This window comes from Xyrauchen texanus, chromosome 11, assembly GCF_025860055.1.
Source record: "Xyrauchen texanus isolate HMW12.3.18 chromosome 11, RBS_HiC_50CHRs, whole genome shotgun sequence".
Lineage (NCBI taxonomy): Eukaryota > Metazoa > Chordata > Actinopteri > Cypriniformes > Catostomidae > Xyrauchen > Xyrauchen texanus.
Window position 1 is genome coordinate 14484610 of NC_068286.1, and position 19258 is coordinate 14503867.

At 37.1% G+C, this 19258-nt stretch overlaps 1 pseudogene; it reads left to right on the forward strand.

Moving 5' to 3' along the window:
• Positions 1–318: 318 nt before the first annotated feature.
• On the forward strand, positions 319–17751 carry LOC127651830 (protein unc-93 homolog B1-like; annotated as a pseudogene).
• Positions 17752–19258: the final 1507 nt, after the last annotated feature.

Consider the following 19258-nt stretch of genomic DNA (forward strand, 5'->3'; position numbering starts at 1 on the left):
TTACACCTTCTATTGCTTGTTAATATATTAAACTAACACTGTTCTGACATTGGTTAAATTATTTTGTACACCTACTGTCTGCGTAGGCCTACAACACCTTCCCGTCAGTGAAACTATTCTTCATTATCTCAAAGAACAAAATACATACTAAATACAACATTTTAGATAATATTACATACGCATTATTTGCACTTTTCCATATATAATTTTCACTTTACATTTAATAGCACATGTGTTTAATTCCAGAGATTTGTTCATTCGTTTCTGAGTAGAATCTGCATTACTCTTGTGGTGGTTAGAGCGCATAGAGACCAGCAGATGGCAGCAGTGATCACTGAAGATAACGTGTACAGCGACGCCGAAATGAATGGCGCGCCTCCGGCTGGCGGACAAGATGAACTGCAGCTACCCGGTCCAGAAGGCAACATATAGGAACAGGTACCGTGGCTTACAGAAGGCATGTGTTGTATTTATAGAGATTATTGGTTATTTACAAAGTTATAGAGTTCATTTATATATACATATTGTTGGTCAAACTGTTAGTAAAATAAATGTTTGGCAATTGTTTTGACTTTGATTGTGAATTAAAACATTAGATAGACATTGGGTCCCAAAAGTTTGACTACACTAATTAATTTTTTTTTATTTTGCATTCTTTACTAATTTTAAATAATTGAGACAAAAAAAAGTCAAATCATGTAATCACTTATGTTCAATAGAAAAAGTTTCATTAAAATAAAACTCACTGTCCATTGTTTTGAACTTCTCTCCTCCTCTGAAAGGTGGAGGAGTTTCTCGGCCCACATCCTGACTATGATGAGGAGGAAGAGGAGTGCAAGTACTACAGACGAAAGAGGCTTGGCGTAGTGAAGAATGTGGTGGGGGCCAGTTGCGGAGGAATGATCATCTATAGTGTCTACATGGGTCAGCTGCGCTGTCACACACTACACATCACAGGCACCTAATATGATTCAGTACTTTAGCCATATCATACTTTCCAAAGTCTGCGTACTACTTTCTGAAAAGATCCCACTGTAAATGTGACTTAGACTATGACTTCACTCGTCATACTGTTGCATCAGTGTGATGTCAATGTCTACTGTCTGATCACTTACAGTGCCAGTGAATATGACATGTTTTTTGGATGTCATACTTGACTGGCTAATCACTATTCAGGTCATTTTTAGCAAGTTAATTGGCATGCTTTCACACACAAAGATGTCTCATCGGGTCTGAGACTGTGAAGACGAGGAACAGCTGACATCTTTCAACGTGCCAAAAGCAAAAGAAGGTTTGGAAGTGATGTGGCCAGGGAAAAATGAACACCCGCAGCCAGCAAATTGTTTTGAGGTGGCAGGTGATTTTACCTTTACTAGTCAATCTGTTCTACAGAACCAAACTGCAGTAACTATGCCAACACTGAAATGATTGTCTTGCCAAATGTAGATTATATAATAGCCTCACAGCGTTTTCTCTGAATATGCACATACAGTCATACTCATCTGGCACAGGACATATCATAGTCTAAAGCCATCTTTTCACTGCAAAGGTGGTACAGAAAATGCATCTCAAGTGGCATTTGGTGCATTTACACAGATCATTTAATGGTTCTCAGAGCAGGTATAATGTATTTATACAGCAATAACATCTGCATCAATAATGAGATTTAATGAGATGTTTTAAAAAAAAAAATTGAAAACGGAAACATGAAACAAATGAAAATGTGAAGTTCTACTTTTAAAAATACATAAACTAAATAATGAAATATATGGTCTATTTTAACAAGCCGGTTAAGCTGGCTTAACTCTCCTGTGAACAACTTAAGAGACCCAACTTAATTGCAGTCATGACAACTCTCGGAAAAAGTTTGCATGTTAATGTGGTTATGACATATTGATGGGATATTGGTCTTGGCGCACTAGATCTGCTACGCTGCTGCTTATGCAGAGCAAGTACGAAGATGCTACTGCTAGAAAATACAAAGGCATGCTGAGTTAAATATGAAAACATGCTGCTCCTGCACAATTAGACAAAACACAAGATCTAGACAGGTGGAGGTGGGTTTCAGAGAAAAACTCTCACAGCGTATTGCAAGTAAACCCGCTTATCTGCAAAACTGAGCAAATTAAATGTTAGATGAAGAGAGAGTACACAAGGTGATTGACTATCTGATTACATGTCAAAGGACCTGAAAACCCTAATAAGTTAATTGCACTCATTTGATTGAGTAAACTCGTTCCCTCAATTACATTGAGTAATGGCGTCTCCCAAAACGTGAGTATTCAAGTTCAATAACTTGGTGTTCAAGTAGAGTGAACTTAACTATTTAAACTGAGATTTGTTATTTAAATATAATTGTTCCTACTGTTGTTAAATTTGTTTATTGAACTGATTCAATTTTAGATCAAACAATTGCACAGCTCAAATAGAGATGATAACTGATTCTAGGTCAGTCATTATATAAACTTAATTTAAATGCATATAAACCAACTCTTCAGTTGCAAATGCACAAGGTGAACTGAGGTAGTGTGTGAGAAGGGATCCAAAGTGACCAAAGGGGGCACAGATCACCCTAATGGTGATATCAAATGATTTGCAACAAAACAACATAAATAATACAACAAAAGAACAAACATCTATGAATTCTTAATAACAACTTGTCTCCATATGTTCCATATGACCAAGAAAACAATTAAATAATTGAAGCAGCAAGGAATTGTGGGTATTCCTTATAGCCCCAATTTTGTACCCAACATTTTGAGTTATTAACACTTAAAATCTTAAGTGTATGGATTTTTAAGATGAATCCTTTATTTTGGTCACACATTATACACACCGTTTTTTGCATATATACAGTGGAATTTATTAGTTTTAACATATCCCAGCTAAGCTGGGGTTAGAGTGCAGGGTCAGCCATGATACGGTATCTCTGGGGCAGATTGGGTTAAGGGCCTTGCTCAAGGGCCCAAGAGTGGTATCTTGGTGGTGCTGGGGCTTGCACCCCCCAAACTTCTGGTCAGTAACTGCCCCTATAATACTTACGAATAAGTACTAATTTCAAGTAATGACAACTTTAGGGTTTACAGTTCTCGCTTTCACCGTGCAATCTGATTGGCTTAACATATCGCATGTGAGTTAGCTGATTGGCAGACAGAAGAACCTATCAACTTGCAACATATAGAGTTTCGTACCTAAACTTCAGTCATTTTGTTCATTTTAACTTTGCAGAGCAGCAGTGTTGTGAGCAACTTGTCTTGCAAAGATGTCTCGAATTGAACTTTGACAAGAAAAGCTGTTGCTTAGTAGCAGTTTTTAAGTGTGAAAATATCTTCAGATTACATCTGTCAGGATTTAGTGCTTTGTGCAGAGTCCCTTATTTGAAATGCCTGAAAGCATCAAAGTGGCTTGTATAACCAGGCATTTCTGTTGCTCATGGGAAAAAGATTCCCACCCTGTTTATTTATTACTTCATGAGGTGTTTTTCTCTGTAGGTCTGTTGCAGATGCAGTTAATTCTGCACTATGATGAGACGTACCGAGAGGTGAAATATGGCACCTTGGGGCTGGAGGACATCGATAATAAAATGCTGATGGCATCAACGTTACGCCTATTGTTGGCTTGGTCTACACACCCGTGCTGATCAGGTACTACCATGACCTTTTATGTCTTTTCTTTCACTGTTGTTTTGCTTATTATACTCATGCATCTTTCATTATTTCATTATTTCCAGAAAGTTCCCATCTCAGTAATTGCCCCATCCCTAACTTGTGATTTTTCCAATTTAAGTTTGTTTCTCAATTTAATCCACAGATTTCTAGGCACCAAATGGATGATGTTGCTGGCTTCTGGAATTGATGCACTCTTTGTTTCAACCAATTACTGGGAGCGATACTACACTTTGATGCCATCAGCTGTCACCATCGGTGTTGTTATAGTTCCGCTGTGGGCATCATTGGGGAAACTACATCACCAGGTGAGGATGTTCAAATGCACAGATCAGTAAAGATAAATATTTAGGTCAACCGATATGTTGTACAGTTGTTGATTCTTTTATTATTATATTACATTTGGTATTACATTCTTGCATTAAAATACAAATTATAACTGCAGCTTCAAAGATGAGATGCATTGCAAATTAGCAGAAAACAGGTAAAACAGGTTTTACAATCAACTCTATAATGTTTGAGTTTTCAAAACAACATTTAGGAAACCAGAAGTGTTTCTAGTGGACCAAAATGCAATTATATTTGAAAGAATTTTCACTTTTTCTATCAGGCCATGATATAATTAATAAAAAACATATTTTCTAATTTCAGTGTATGTGTATATTTATATATATATATATATATATATATATATATATATATATATATAAAAATATACAGTATCTCACAAAAGTGAGTACACCCCTCACATTTTTGTAAATATTTGATTATCTTTTCATGTGACAACACTGAAGAAATGATACTATGCTACAATGTAAAGTAGTGAGTGTACATCTTGTATAACTGTGTAAATTTGCTGTCCCCTCAAAATAACTCAACACACAGCCATTCATGTCTAAACTGCTGGCAACAAAAGTGAAATTTTCCAAATTGGGCCCAAAGTGTCAATATTTTGTGTGGCCACCATTATTTTCCAGCACTGCGTTAACCCTCTTGGGCATGGAGTTCACCAGAGCTTCTCAGGTTGCCACTAGAGTCCTCTTCCACTCCATGACGACATCACAGAGCTGGTGGATGCTAGAGACCTTGTGCTCCTCCACCTTCCATTTGAGGATGCCCCACAGATGCTCAATAGGGTTTAGGTCTGGAGACATGCTTGGCCAGTCCATCACCTTCACCCTCAGCTTCTTTAGCAAGGCAGTGGTCGTCTTGGAGGTGTGTTTGGAGTCGTTATCATGCTGGAATACTGCCCTGCGGCCCAGTCTCTGAAGGGAGGGGATCATGCTCTGCTTCAGTATGTCACAGAACATGGCATTCATGGTTCCCTCAATGAACTGTAGCTCCCCAGTGCCGGCAGCACTCATGCAGCCCCAGACCTTGACACTCCCACCACCATGCTTGACTGTAGGCAAGACACACTTGTCTTTGTACTCCTCACCTGGTTGCCTCCACACACGCTTGACACCATCTGAACCAAATAAGTTTATCTTGGTCTCATCAGACCACAGGACATGGTTCCAGTAATCCATGTCCTTAGTCTGCTTGTCTTCAGCAAACTGTTTTCAGGCTTTCTTGTGCATCTTTAGGAGAGGCTTCCTTCTGGGACGACAGCCATGCAGACCAATTTGATGCAGTGTGCAGCGTATGGTCTGAGCACTGACAGGCTGACCCCCCACCCCTTCAACCTCTGCAGCAATCCTGGCAGCACTCATACGTCTATTTCCCAAAGACAACCTCTGGAAATTACCCTGAGCACGTGCACTCAACTTCTTTAGTCGACCATGGTGAGGCCTGTTCTGAGTGGAACCTGTCCTGTTAAACCGCTGTATGGTCTTGGCCACCGTGCTGCAGCTCAGTGTCAGGGTCTTGGCAATCTTCTTATAGACTAGGCCATCTTTATGTAGAGCAACAATTCTTTTTTCAGAACCTCAGAGAGTTCTTTGCCATGAGGTGCCATATTGAACTTCCAGTGACCAGTATGAGGTAGTGTGAGAGCGATGACACCAAATTTAACACACCTGCTCCCCATTCACACCTGAGACCTTGTAACACTTACGAGTCACATGACACCGGGGAGGGAAAATGGCTAATTGGGCCCAATTTGGACATTTTCACTTAGGGGTGTACTCACTTTTGTTGCCAGTGGTTTAGACATTAATGGCTGCATTATTTTGAGGGGACAGCAAATTTAAACTGTTATACAAGCTGTACACTCGCTAATTTACATTGCATCGGTGTGTATATAGACAGGAATATTATTATTTTAAAATGTTTTTTACTGGGCAGTAGGAAAAAAATCCATAACGTTAAGCCCTGAAATCTGTTCAAATGTAACACACATACAAGACTATTTATCAACATTATATATCAACCATCTAACAATGTCCTAGCAATCACCTAGCCATCAGCCAGAACACCCTATTTTAACCTTTCAGACAAGGCTTTTTTCTAGTTATTTGTGGTATTCTATTCGGTGCCTCTAATGGCAAATAAATTACATACTTCACCTTTAGTTATAGGCTCACTTGACAGTAAATCTCAGATGAGTCTCATCACATGGTCTTAGCATTAAAAGCTCACTACACCATTATACATCTTTTTATACAACTTGACTGATTCAGTTAAAAATACTTCCCACCTGCAGTCCCACATCTTTATTTTTGTGTATTAGAATGGCCCAGCAATACTATGAGTATGTGAACTATAAGGAGGAACATGTCCAGGAGCATAAGAAGCCCCCCAAAAGAGCCTTCAACTCTTACATCATAGTTTTCCAGTCTGTCTTCTACATCATCTTCCATGTGAGTTAAAAGAAGCAGTTTCAGGCCAATCTGAAATGTGTGAATTGCCAGAAGCAGCATTAATTCAGTACTAGTTAACCTTTGATTGGTTGTGTTTTCCCCATTTGCCATGTATATTCAAAGCTGTGTGTATGTGTCAGATGCAGGCTGTGTATGTGGGTTTGTACATCCGCAAGCAGTTATTTATAGTTTTCACTGTTTTTCAGCTGAGTTTCGTGTTTGCAGAGTTCCCTATGAAGCTGTTCCTCAATCACTATCTGAATGATTACCAACACACTCTCTTCCAAGTCACACATTGTGGTAAAATCCTCTCTCTCAATCTTGTCCTCTTTCATCTCCTTACCCAGATATATCATTGGCTCACGAGTAGTGTGCTGATTAAGCATGGACAGGTGCTCAGTATGATGTTAGTATAGCGTCAGTTATATCCTTTTTTTATTTGTATTTTTATTTGAGGTTTTGACATTTTACGTCCTCGTAGAATCAGTAACGGAGCCAAGAAAAGTAAAAAAATAGTGGATCAGGCTTTTTGTAGAGGTTGCATTTTTTGTAGAGACTTTTAAAAGGAAAGGGAAAGATATTTGCATAACAGTTATGTTGAATTTTAAAAAAAACTCTTGTGATAAATAAAAAAAGAGCTATGAAACTACCACGTCAAACATACAGAAGGTAAACATAGGCTGTATATATAAAAATAAAAACTGTGATGCTGTGGGGAAACAATACAACACATCAACCGCTGCTGCTTCAACGCCACCTTTACAAGACTTAACCAATGAGTAAAGAATAAACCAATGACAAATATTAATCAAACTTCATCTAAATATATATATATATATATATATATATATATATATATATATATATCAAACCAAGTGATATTTATTTTTAAAGGGACAGTTCAACCGAAAATGAAAATTCTCATCATTTTCTCAAAAACTTTCTTGGATGAACATAAATGAAGAATTTCTCTGCTCTGTAGGTCCATAAAATCCAAATGATTGGAGATCAGACCTTTTGTATCTCCAAAAATCACATAAAGGAAACATAGAAGCAGGGCTGGACTGGGAAGTGAAATCGGGATTTTGCATAGCAACTGGCCCAAAAGTTGTTGGGGGGAGGGGTTGGGTTCTGCATAACCACTGCTCATTTTAGCTAATCGCAGTTGAGCCATCAGCCCACTCAGTTCTTCCAATGGCCAGGCCACCCTTGATCAGCCACAAAGTGCATTGGCCCACCGGGAAAATGCCCGGTATGCCAGATTACCAGTCCAGTCCAGCCCTGCATAGATGTAATCCATAAGACTCCAGTGGTTAAATCCATATATTCAGAAGTGATAAAATAGGTGTGGGTGAGAAACAAAATGTATGTTCTTTTTTTACTCTAAATCTTCACTGTAACTTGCACTTTTACGTCTAGAAATCACATGTGGTGCCTGTTTAGTTTCAAATGTTTAAATGGAGATTTAATTTTTAAAAGTTTAAGTGGATTTTAGAGTAAAAAAAGGACTCACCCACACCTATTAACTCGCTTCTGAAGACATGGATTTAATCACTGGAGTCTTATGGATCACTTTTATGATTCCTTCGTGATTTTTGGAGCTACAAATGTCTGATCATCATTCATTTGCATTGTATGGACCTACAGAGCAGAAATATTCTACTAAAATATCTTTGTTTTCTGCTGAAGAAAGAATGTCATAAACATCTGGGATGTCATGAGGGTGAAATATCCCTTTAAAGAAAATTAGCTCAAGCAAAGCCCTTCACATAAGGATAGTGATAAAGCAATAAATATACTGTTCAAAATGAAGATGAAGAATTTGGACTCTTTCTGGTTGTCAAACAATAATGGAACGCGTCCATAATTGGTTACTTTGCTAGGGCATCTGTGTGTACTTAAGGGGAACTGACTTCCATGAAGCAAATACTTTGGGATCAGTTGGTTAAAACTTTTACAGTACAGCACATACTGTAAATCATTCTACAGTATGCTAAAAACTACTGTAGTTCGTTTATTTACTGGGGTATGGGAAACAGCAGCTTACTGGCTATATGTTGCAAGTAAGTTACTGTAGATTTTCATCAAATTTTTTATGGTGTAGTTATTGTGTTTTATCCCTCTCAATGTCTGTGGAGTTTACAGCCCTGACATCATATTATGGACATCAAACTTGCTTCTGAACATCTTTCACAAAAGTTTTTCCACCATAAAACATGTCAAGTGGGCGACCTTCCACATTAAGCAGTGTTGTTGTTGATTTGGCATTATCGACTATTTTGCAATTTCAAATCCTGGTTAAAAAAAACCCTTGTCGTCATTTCTGATGAGATTCAGGAAGAGTCAGCCACAGCATAACCATGAAGAGCAGATGTGCTGACACTGTGATTTGCAGGAAGTCAGAAGTGTGAAGTTTCTAATTGCAAAGCAACTCAAGTTTTTTTCCATCAGAGCCAGCTGACTGTAAATATTCTTCACTGGATTACATATTATTCTGCAAGTTATCTTGTCATTATGAACATATTGAACTTATGTATGCACCTATAACCTAAACACGTGGTTTCCAGGCATGGTTTTAGTTAAATTATGTCTATGAATTTCATAACATTAGTTAACAAAATATCAGACTAAGTGCCATCTGCAAACAAGTGATGCAAGATCTTTTCTCATAGGGCAGTAAGTGATTTCACCCCTAAAGAACTAAATTGTGCCAAAAAATGACTAAAACAGCAATTGCGAGTGGGGTGGCTATCCCCTATCTCCGCCACTGCTTCAGGGTTTATTTTTTTCCGATAATAGATCACTGAATAATACCACAAATGGCAAAAATGGTTTTAAAGTGTTTTGATTTTACAGCCAAACTACGTTTTCTCTGAATCTGAGCAAGTAAGCATCTGTCACAGGATAAATATTAGTCTAAAAGTGAGGGTATACTTAATTTTTCCATGTGGTTTAATGTTTTGTGCAGAGTCGAGTGCTCTAGCCTTTCATTATTTTGAGCGTGAGCACGTTTGGACACGTTTGACGCATGCACACTACAACTGCTTTGTGATACTCATTTAGTACTTTCAACTGCAGGCGTATGCGCTAAGAACGCACACTGACTGTCTGCATGCAACCCAGTTTTTTCGAGAATAAGTGGACGAGTCTGTGCGCGGCTTAACTTTTCTTAGATTCAGAGAAAACGTAGTGTGAAAATGCTGTAATGTGAAAATTTGAGTACTGTGCTGATGACTAAATTTGCATTACACACACTGTGTGCAAGATGAAGTGTCGAGGACATCCAAATTCTGGTCATGATTCAGTTTTGACAAAATGTGTATTTATTGCCTTTTGCCTTGTTTTCTCAGTGGGCCCTTTTGTAAAAAATTATTGCTTGATGCATTAACTTGACATGCCATCTTAAAACATGGTGCTCATGGCATAAGGTGTGATGCTGAAAAAACAGCAAGACACATTGATGATAGATGTTCATCGGATGCATACATAGACAAAGAATTTAAAAATAGCACAGACAGAATGTAAGAACATTTTTGGGGCCCTTTTGGCTATCTTTTCAGTTAACAAAAGTTATTTTATTCTCTGGCAAGTAAAGGATGTCTCTTAAAGGATGTGTTTATAGTGGAAATTAATTATTTGATAGCAGCCACGAGTGAAAGCATAACTTGAAATCAAGTAGGCTTAGCAACCCCTAAAGGTTTCTGTAATTAATTTTTCTGTGCGCTGTTATGTCTTGTGCACAGTCAAGCAATCTAGCCTTTCAAAGTATACTCTTGACCGAGACCACAAACGAATGCGTTTGGCGCTTTGTGATACTTATTTAGTACAGTAAAAGGCAGGCGAATGTGGAGACCACGCTCACAGTGATGGACAATCCGCATGTCTAGAAAAACTGGGATGCACTTAGTCAGTCCGCACTCACGGAAACCAAAATATACTGTGACTTTAAGAGAGCTCTGGTGCCTACTGGTGGCAGGTTGGAAAATCTGTCCTACAATATTAAGATAAGAGGTCCAACAATATTGCCTTTTTTTAATGACCAATTTTTCAACTTTTACATTTAGTTCCATCTAAACATTATCTTGAATATTTGGTTTCATCTTTACTTCATACATTCAAACTCAAATTGTGCTTCAAAACAGTAGGAGTCTTGTTAGAAACATGGAAGGTAATTTTTCTCTCCCCCTCTCACAGGAGCTGATGGAAAAGGTGTGATACAGAATTTTAATAAGACTGTTTTGCGCAGCTTGCCGCGCTCTTTGCTGCTAATCGAAGTGGAGAGTGTGCTCATGGGAGCAGCCTTTCTTGCCATGATCATCGGAAGACCATTATCTTCATCATCATCATCCATTCTCTGTTCTCATTTCAGATTCCTAAAAATAAGGACTAAATTAGTAACAGCAACAGTAAAAATGTAATATGTTTGTAACAAGCATTTGATCCTGATAATCAGGAGTCTTTGCTTTTATTAACACATCATACTGCCAAATCCAGATTTTAAACCATTGTTTTGTTTATCAAAGATTAGCTGTTCCCAGCCTTAAAGGAACAGTTCACCCAAAAATGAAAATTCTGTCCTTTATTCACCCTCACGTTGTTTCAAACCCATATGACTTTCTTCTGAGAAGCACAAAAGGAGATATAAGGACTAACAGCATCACTTGCATTGTATGGAAAAACATTCTGCCTAAAACTCCCTTTATGTTCCATGGAACAAAGAAAGAAAAATGGGTTCGGAACAACATGAGAGTTCATAAATGGTGGACTTTCATTTATTTGTGTTAACTGTCTCTGAACTGTGCTGTTAATCCCTTATAGTTCCTTGTGCTGTGTGGAGCTGCATATCGGCCCACAGAGGAAATCGACCTGCGTAGCATCGGCTGGGGCAACATCTTCCAGCTGCCCTTCAAGCACTTATGAGACTACCGTATGCGTCTGCTCTGTCCGTTCTTCATCTACTCCAGCTTTGAGATGCTCTTTGCTGTCAAGGGATTCATGCTGGTGAGAAAAATAGAAACTGGCAGAACTTAGACTGAGTGTTATGCAGTAGGGTAGTTAGCACATAAGATTTTTTTATCTTAAGAGATAATTCAACCAAAAATGTAAATTCTCTCATCATTTACTCACCCTTGTGCCATCCCAGATGTGACTGACTGACTTCTGCAGAACACAAATGAAGATTTTTAGAAGAATAATTCAGCTTTATATGTCCATACAATGCAAATTAATGTTGGCTCGAACTTTGAAGCACAAAAAAGCACAAAGTCAGCATAAAAGTAATCCAAACGACTCCAGTGGTTAAGTCCAGGTCTTCAGAAGCGATATGAAGGTTGTGGGTGAGAAACAGATCAATATTTATGTCCTTTTTTTACTATAAACATTCTTTTTCACATTCTTCTTTTGTTTTTGTCAACTCGTATTGTTTGTGCACATCGCCATCTACTGGGTAGGAGAAGTATTTATATGTACTAGTTTTACATGCCCACGCATTTTGCATTCTCTTGCAATAGTTTGCGTTCCCTCACAATACATTTTGTGTGCCCTCTCAATAGTTTGTGTTCACTCAATAATTTTCCGTGCCCTCAAAATGTATTTGCCGTGGTGTGGTGAGCAGGGCGGAGCCGAGGGGCATCTGGGCAGAGCGAGGCGGGAAGATAAGTGGTGAATGACTTTCACCTGCGTGCCAGTACTTAAGGATAGGCGGGAGAGACAGAGATGTGTGAAGCTGTTAGTGTCTTATGTGTGTTGAGCTGAAAATCCAAATTTTTGTGTACTGCTCAAAAGCGGCCTTATTGTGTGCGACTGAAAAGTGCAACAATTAATGTCTACGTGTTTTGTCAAGCCGGCCCCAGCATCCTCCTTTCCACAAACGGTTACACACGGTTTTACTACAGTTACATATTTTAACCATGATATTCAAAGTGTAACCATAGTAATAATACAGGAAAATGAAAACAATGTTAATAAATATCATAATTTTGTGGTTGCTATGCTTTTACTGCAAACTCCATGGTTAAAGTATGATATTTGTATTAAAACCATAATGACAATATTAATTATGGTTAATCTATAGTATAGTAAGACTGTAGTAACCGTGATTGTAGTAGTAACCATGTTTTTACTGTACCATGGTTTTAATATTGTAGACTGTATTAATCATAGTTTTTGGTGGAAAACTTTTGTTTTTACTATAGTAATATTGTAGTAACCATGACTGTTGAAGGCTAACCATGTTTTCTGGCAGAAACCATGCTTTAAATACAGTATACAGTACTGTCTGCTTATAGTAACCATGGTTTTATGATACAGATTAACCATGGTTAATCTTGTGGGTACTATTACGGCAAATACCATGGTTAAATTCTGGTTACTATTGTTAAACAATGGAAATTTTATTGCAAGAAAATGCAAACCCTTTTGCGACGGCACACAAAACGTATTGCGACAGAACACAAACTATTGCAAGGGCACGCAAAATTGCTTCAGAATTTTTTTTTCCCGTATCCTCTAAAAGGCTCAGCATTTTCTGACCCACACCTATCATATCCCTTCAGAAAACATGGATTTAATCACTGGAGTCGTATAATTACTTTTATGCTACCTTTATGTCCTTTTTGGAGCTTCAGAGATCTGGTCACCATTCAGTCGCATTCTATGGACTTACAGAAAATTATAATTTTTTTATGTGTTCAGCAGAAGAAAGTAAGTCATACACTTCTGGAATGACAGGAGTAAATGATGAGAATTTTCATTTTTGGGTGAACTATCGCTTTAAGTCAAGGTTTTTAATTTTTTAAGAGAAAGTGTATATTTTTGATGCTGTGACTGGTCACCACTTGATTTTAAAGGAATAGTTAAGCCAAAATGGAAAATTCTGATACCATTTATTCAGCCTCATGTCATTCCAAACCCATATGACTTGCTTTCTTCCATGGAACAAGAAAGGAGAAAATATAAGAATATACTGGTCGCTTTTCCATGCATCTAAAATGAATGAGTACTGCAACTTTCAAGTTTCAAAAAAGGATGCAAATGCACCATAAAAATGTCAGAAAAGTGGCCCATGCAACTCGTGCACTACAGTATATTGCAAGTCTTTTGAAGTCGTACGATAGCTTTAGGTGAGGAACAGACAGAAAAGCTATTCCTTTAAGTTGTCAAGTTGTTTTTAATGGTCCTGCGATGTGACAAATACATTTTTAAAACAAATATTCCATGCAGTCTCCCAATTAATGTGGTAAAAAGAATGCTTACATAATATGTATAAAAGAATTAGCAACATGCTGTTTAAAATAGTTAGAGATGGAGTATATAGGATATATGAACTACCTAGAATTAAAATAAACAATGCAAATTCACACTGTGTCAGCTTTTACCACTGAGTATTTTATAGTTTCACAGCCCTATTTCATTTGCGTGATTGACATTGTTGATGCTGTCCTGTTGCCCTTCTGCAATATTAACCACCTACGTAGAAGCAAGATGCTGCGAGTAAGTTAGTTTTCTTGGTATTAAGGTTCATGTATTAAAGTGACAGCTCACACACAATCAGTCATTCTCTCAACCCATTTACTCTTGCTCTGTTTTTAAAGGGATAGTAACCCTAAAATGAAAATACTGTCATCGTTAACTCACTCTTATGTTGTTCCAAACTTAAATTACTTCTTTCTTCCATGGAACACAAAAGGAGATGATAGGCAGAATGTTAGGGACTGACAGCCTCAGTCACCATTTACATTTATTGTATGAAAATAGAAGCAATGAAAGTGAGAGGTGACTGACCATTGGAAGAAAGAATGTAATTTGGGTTTTGAACAACACGAGAGTAAATAAATGATGGCAGAATGTCTATGCATTATAATTCTCCCTCTCTTTTCCTCATACACCCTCTTTTTGTCTCCGTCATTTGGAGTGTGTGCAGTAGGGATGGAGATGCTCTGGTTGTTGGTAATGGTGTATGGTTTGTCAGCCTCCATCTGTTCGGCTCTGTCTCTGAGTCTCCTGCGATTGCCCAGACCGGTCATTCTCCTCACGGGAGCCTTCGTACACATTGTTCTGATCGTGGCCCTCATGTGCTGGTCGCCCGCACCAAGAAGACCTGACTATCTGCCTTATCTGCTGGTGCTCTCTGCCCTCTGGGGTCTAGGCACTGCGCTCAACAAGACTGGACTGAGCAGTAAGTACAGATGCCGTTTATGCATTTAAGCATACACATTAAGCAGTTTGTACAGCCCATTTCTGTGAGACAGATACAGGAAGTAGACTAGAGCAGCGGCAACTCATTTCAAGAGTGGGGTGGCATAGATGTCACTTACTGTATGAATGGCAAAAATGTAGACTTGGATCTTTGTATACTCTGAATGTATAATCAGATTTACCAATGGCGAAAGACAAGATTATGAATGCTAAAATAATATGTAAATGCTCCAAGTGTAAGATGTAATATATGGGTGTTTCTTCAACTTTGGGCACTTTTAGCACTGTAGATTTTAGAAAGTAAAGTCTCTTCACACTCACTATTTTTTAAAACTTGTCTACTAAGAATGTCCAACAGTGTATGTACATGTACCACATGAGATTTACCACATCTAAAATCTGTATGGTTTAATACAATTATGTGGTGGAAATGACAGTGATGACATGACATTTTCTGAAATAAAATGTAAATAATCATGAAATAAAATTCAAGGCAAATCCTTGATGTGCTAAGGCTAATTTCATGGCTATCATTTGATGTATCCTAAATACAACACAATTAAGTAATAGTTTCACAGTTTTTGTATATATATATATATATATATATATATATATATATATATATATATATTTGTGGACTTGGTAAACAAGTATAATAACTTTCTGAAAGAAAAACAAACCTTTATTTGGAGCAAAAATGTTTTGTGGAAATCACACCACAATTGTGGGACAGTTGTAATAATAAAAACAATTGATAGAAATAATTTTACTCAATAAATAGTGAAATGAATTATGTTTGATTATATTATCATAGTTTTTTTGTTATATTTATAGTTATATGGCTTGACAAAGCCAACAGACTGTTATTCTACAGACTTTGCTTAGGGTTGCCTCAAAATCTAGTATCAAAATATATTTTCCATCCCAAAAAAATGGCATAGACTTACATTGAAAGAATGTTCAAATGGGCCAATGGAATGCTTGTTAATTCAAACACCTGTCAAAAAAAAATGTATGGTTGTATACAAACACACACAAGGCCTGCCATATGATGACTTTAGGTTACAATACTCCCATCCATCCATCCATCGGCTTTGTCAAGCCAACATCAAGTTCGTCTGAACAAACTTTACCTTTTACATTATCTAGTTTAATATTGAAAGTCCGGCATTTGAGAAGTACCAAAAAATAAATGGAGGCCTTGTAAAAGTTTCCATTTTAGTTTTAATGAGACCTTCATATAACAAAAAGAAAAAAGGTTGAAAACGGTTAGTTTTTATAGAAGTCGACTCCTGGAACATGAATGTGTCAGAAGTTAAAGAAACAAAAGAATTTGGGAATGTCGTGCTTCCCATGCAGTCTTAAAGCAATTTGCTTTAGATGGATTCTGGTTAGAGTGCAATGAAGTCAGTGATCTTCATAAACGGTGTTGTTGGTTGTGATGCTGTGCATAGCTTTGCTGGGGATGCTGTATGAGGATAAAGAGCGACTAGACTTTGTTTATACCATCTACCATTGGTGCCAGGCCATTGCCATCTTTATTGTCTACCTTTGGTCTGCATTGCCTATGCGGGTAAAACCCTTATTTCTGTAGAATTTAATTCTTTACAATGGACTTATATATATATATATATATATATATGTGTATATGTATATATATGTATATGTGTGTGTACATTTATGTTTTAAATTTTTTTATTATTTAATGCAGAATCTTATGGTAAAATAAAATATTCAAGACTGCTGCATTTTATCTCTGGTTCAAGGCCAAACTCGGACTCCTACTCTTGACTCTTCTAGTGGCATCTTTCTGCTACGTGCAGATGGAGCGTCGCTTAGCGAAGAAAATTCCTTTCAGGTCGCCACGGATTCCCCGTCCACGACATAAGATAATTTAGCTGTTCACATGTCTCTCTGGGTGCCTTTGACTTTGTAAAAACAGCATCTTTGCAGAAACAGTATAAGGAAGAGGATACAGACTCAAAAACATATGAATAGGAGAAATCGCAATGCTCAATATAATGGCTATGGGAAAGGGAGTCCTGCCTCTTAAAGTGACAGTTCACCCAAAAATTGTAATTCTCTCATCATTTACTCACCCTCATTCCATCCCAGATGTGTATGACTTTCTTACTTCTGCTGAACACAAATGACGATATTTAGAAACATTTTTCAGCTCTGTTGGTCCATTCAATGCAATTCAACAGGTTCCAAAACTTTGAAGCTCCAAAAAGAACATAAAGGCCACATAAAAGTAATCCATAGAACTCATCCATAGAAGTTTTTTTACTATCAATCTCCACTTTCACTTTCATATTCTTCTTTTGTTTTTCCAATTGTCTTTTACCTACTGGGCAGGGAGACTTAAATATTTACCTGTTTATCACCCACACATATCATATCACTTCTGAAGATATAGAATTAACCACTGGAGTCATATAGATTACATTTTATGTGCTTTTTGGAACTTAAAATTGGTTCCCATTCACTTGCATTGCCAGGACCTACACAGCTGAATTATTCTTCTAAAAATCTTAATTTATGTTCAGCAGAAGAAAGAAAGTCATTCAGATCTGGAATGCCATGAGGGTACTTATTGCAGTACTCATTCATTGAAGTTGCATATAAAATTTTGGGGTGAACTATCCCTTTAAATAAAAGAGTCAATAGCTTTCTTGGTAAAGGCATAATCAGTTCTTTTTACTCTAGAATGCACCTGCTTATACTTTCAGTCACATTAGGACATTAGATTAATTTATTGTGTAAAAATAACAAAAAAACAGACATTTGTGTAATTGCTCTCTTTACTAACATCTTGCATTGATCCTGTTCCTCAAAGGTGAAAGGATACAGATACCTCGAGGAAGAAAACTCAGATGAATCTGACACAGATCTGAGTGATGCTGATGATGATGAGAAAGAGGAGGATGAGAGATTGTTGGTTGAGGAGGACACAAATACAGATGCCAACTCCCAGGGTTCACCGGGACCAGAGGAGCAGGGTTAGAGATCGCAGGAGGAGACATGACAACGCTGCCTACGAGCAGGCAGGAGACAGAGAAGACTATGTCCAGCACACGAGAGATTAGAAAAGGAGAGGTGTAAAGGTATTAGGAGAGTAGAAAGAGTTGGGGAAGATGTAATAAAAACTGAATAGTCAGATTGAATGAGAAGAGATGGCACTGAAAAAAACACTCACTTTAGACATAAATATAAAATACCATTTTTTTTCTTTGAAATGGAGAAAGTGTGGGCCTCTAATGAAAACTGAAGGTCAGAAAATAGTTCACGGTAAAAAAAGTAGAAGTGAAAAGCATTTTATTTAAATGGGAAGTGAAAAGAGGAAGTTACAAATACCTTGTAGGGTTAGGTGGTTGCCATAGAAATGGTATACTCTCTATACTGAACTTGGTCAAGGTGATGTGCTCAGATTTTATTTCATTTCAATTCCTTTTTGTACACTGTAATTTTTTCCAACCTTATAGCTTATTAGTTTTCTAATATTTAGAATGTTTTAAAAAAATATTTAGTAATATACAGTAGTTTGTGATCAGATGTAGAAGCTATTTTTTCCCCCTTACAATAAAAGTGAATGGGGACAGAGTATGTCAGTTTCTACACATTCTGCCTAACATCTACTTTTGTGTTCAGAAGAAATTCATCCCGGTTTGGAACAACCTGCGAGTGTGTAATGATAAATTTCACAGGTGAATTATCCCTTTAAAAGTAATTATTCTGGTGCAACTTCACTTTCAAACACAGTGCTTGTACTTGTAGAGAATGTAAACCAGCAACAATTGAATTTTTTGATAGTTTTGGATGTAGGCCTTCATCGGGTTTATAGAAGGGAATAAAAAGGTACAAACAAAAAGCAAAGTTAAAAATTAAAATCAACCAAAGAAACACAGTAAACAGCTAGGGGACTTTTTAATTCCTTTTTTTTTCAATATTCAATAGATCAATATTAAGTATTTTTTCCCTATAAATCTACACTTAAACTTTTACTGCCACATTCAGCCACCTACTGGTTGGGGCAGGTCAAAGGTGGAGATTTATAGTAAAAAAACACTTAAATATTTAACTTTTTCTCAACCACACCTTTCATATCGCTTCAGAAAACTTGAGGGTCGTATGGATTACTTTTATGCTGCCTTTATGTCCTTTTTGGACCTTCTGAATTCTAGTCACAATCCACTTGCTTGTATGTATCAAGAGAGCTGAAATATTCTTTTTAAAATCTTTGTGTTCTCCAAAATAAGTATAGTCATACACATCTGGGATCTGCGAGTTAATGATCCGATTAAAATTTTTGGGTGAACTATCCCTTTAAAGATGCACTCTATAATTTTTCTCTTATTAAAAAAAGGTTTACTCCTGAATCAGAATCAGAAAAAGCTTTATTGCAAAGTAAGTTTTTTTTACACATACAAGGAATTTGTTTTTGTGTTGTAGGTGAATGTCACACAATCTCTAAATATACGAAACAAGAATTAAAATACAAGCAATATAAATATGTCCACGCAGTATCAATTAAAAATAAGTATCAAATAAAATAGAAATAGCATCCTGAGAGCGTTCCAAAGATGGTCAACAGTG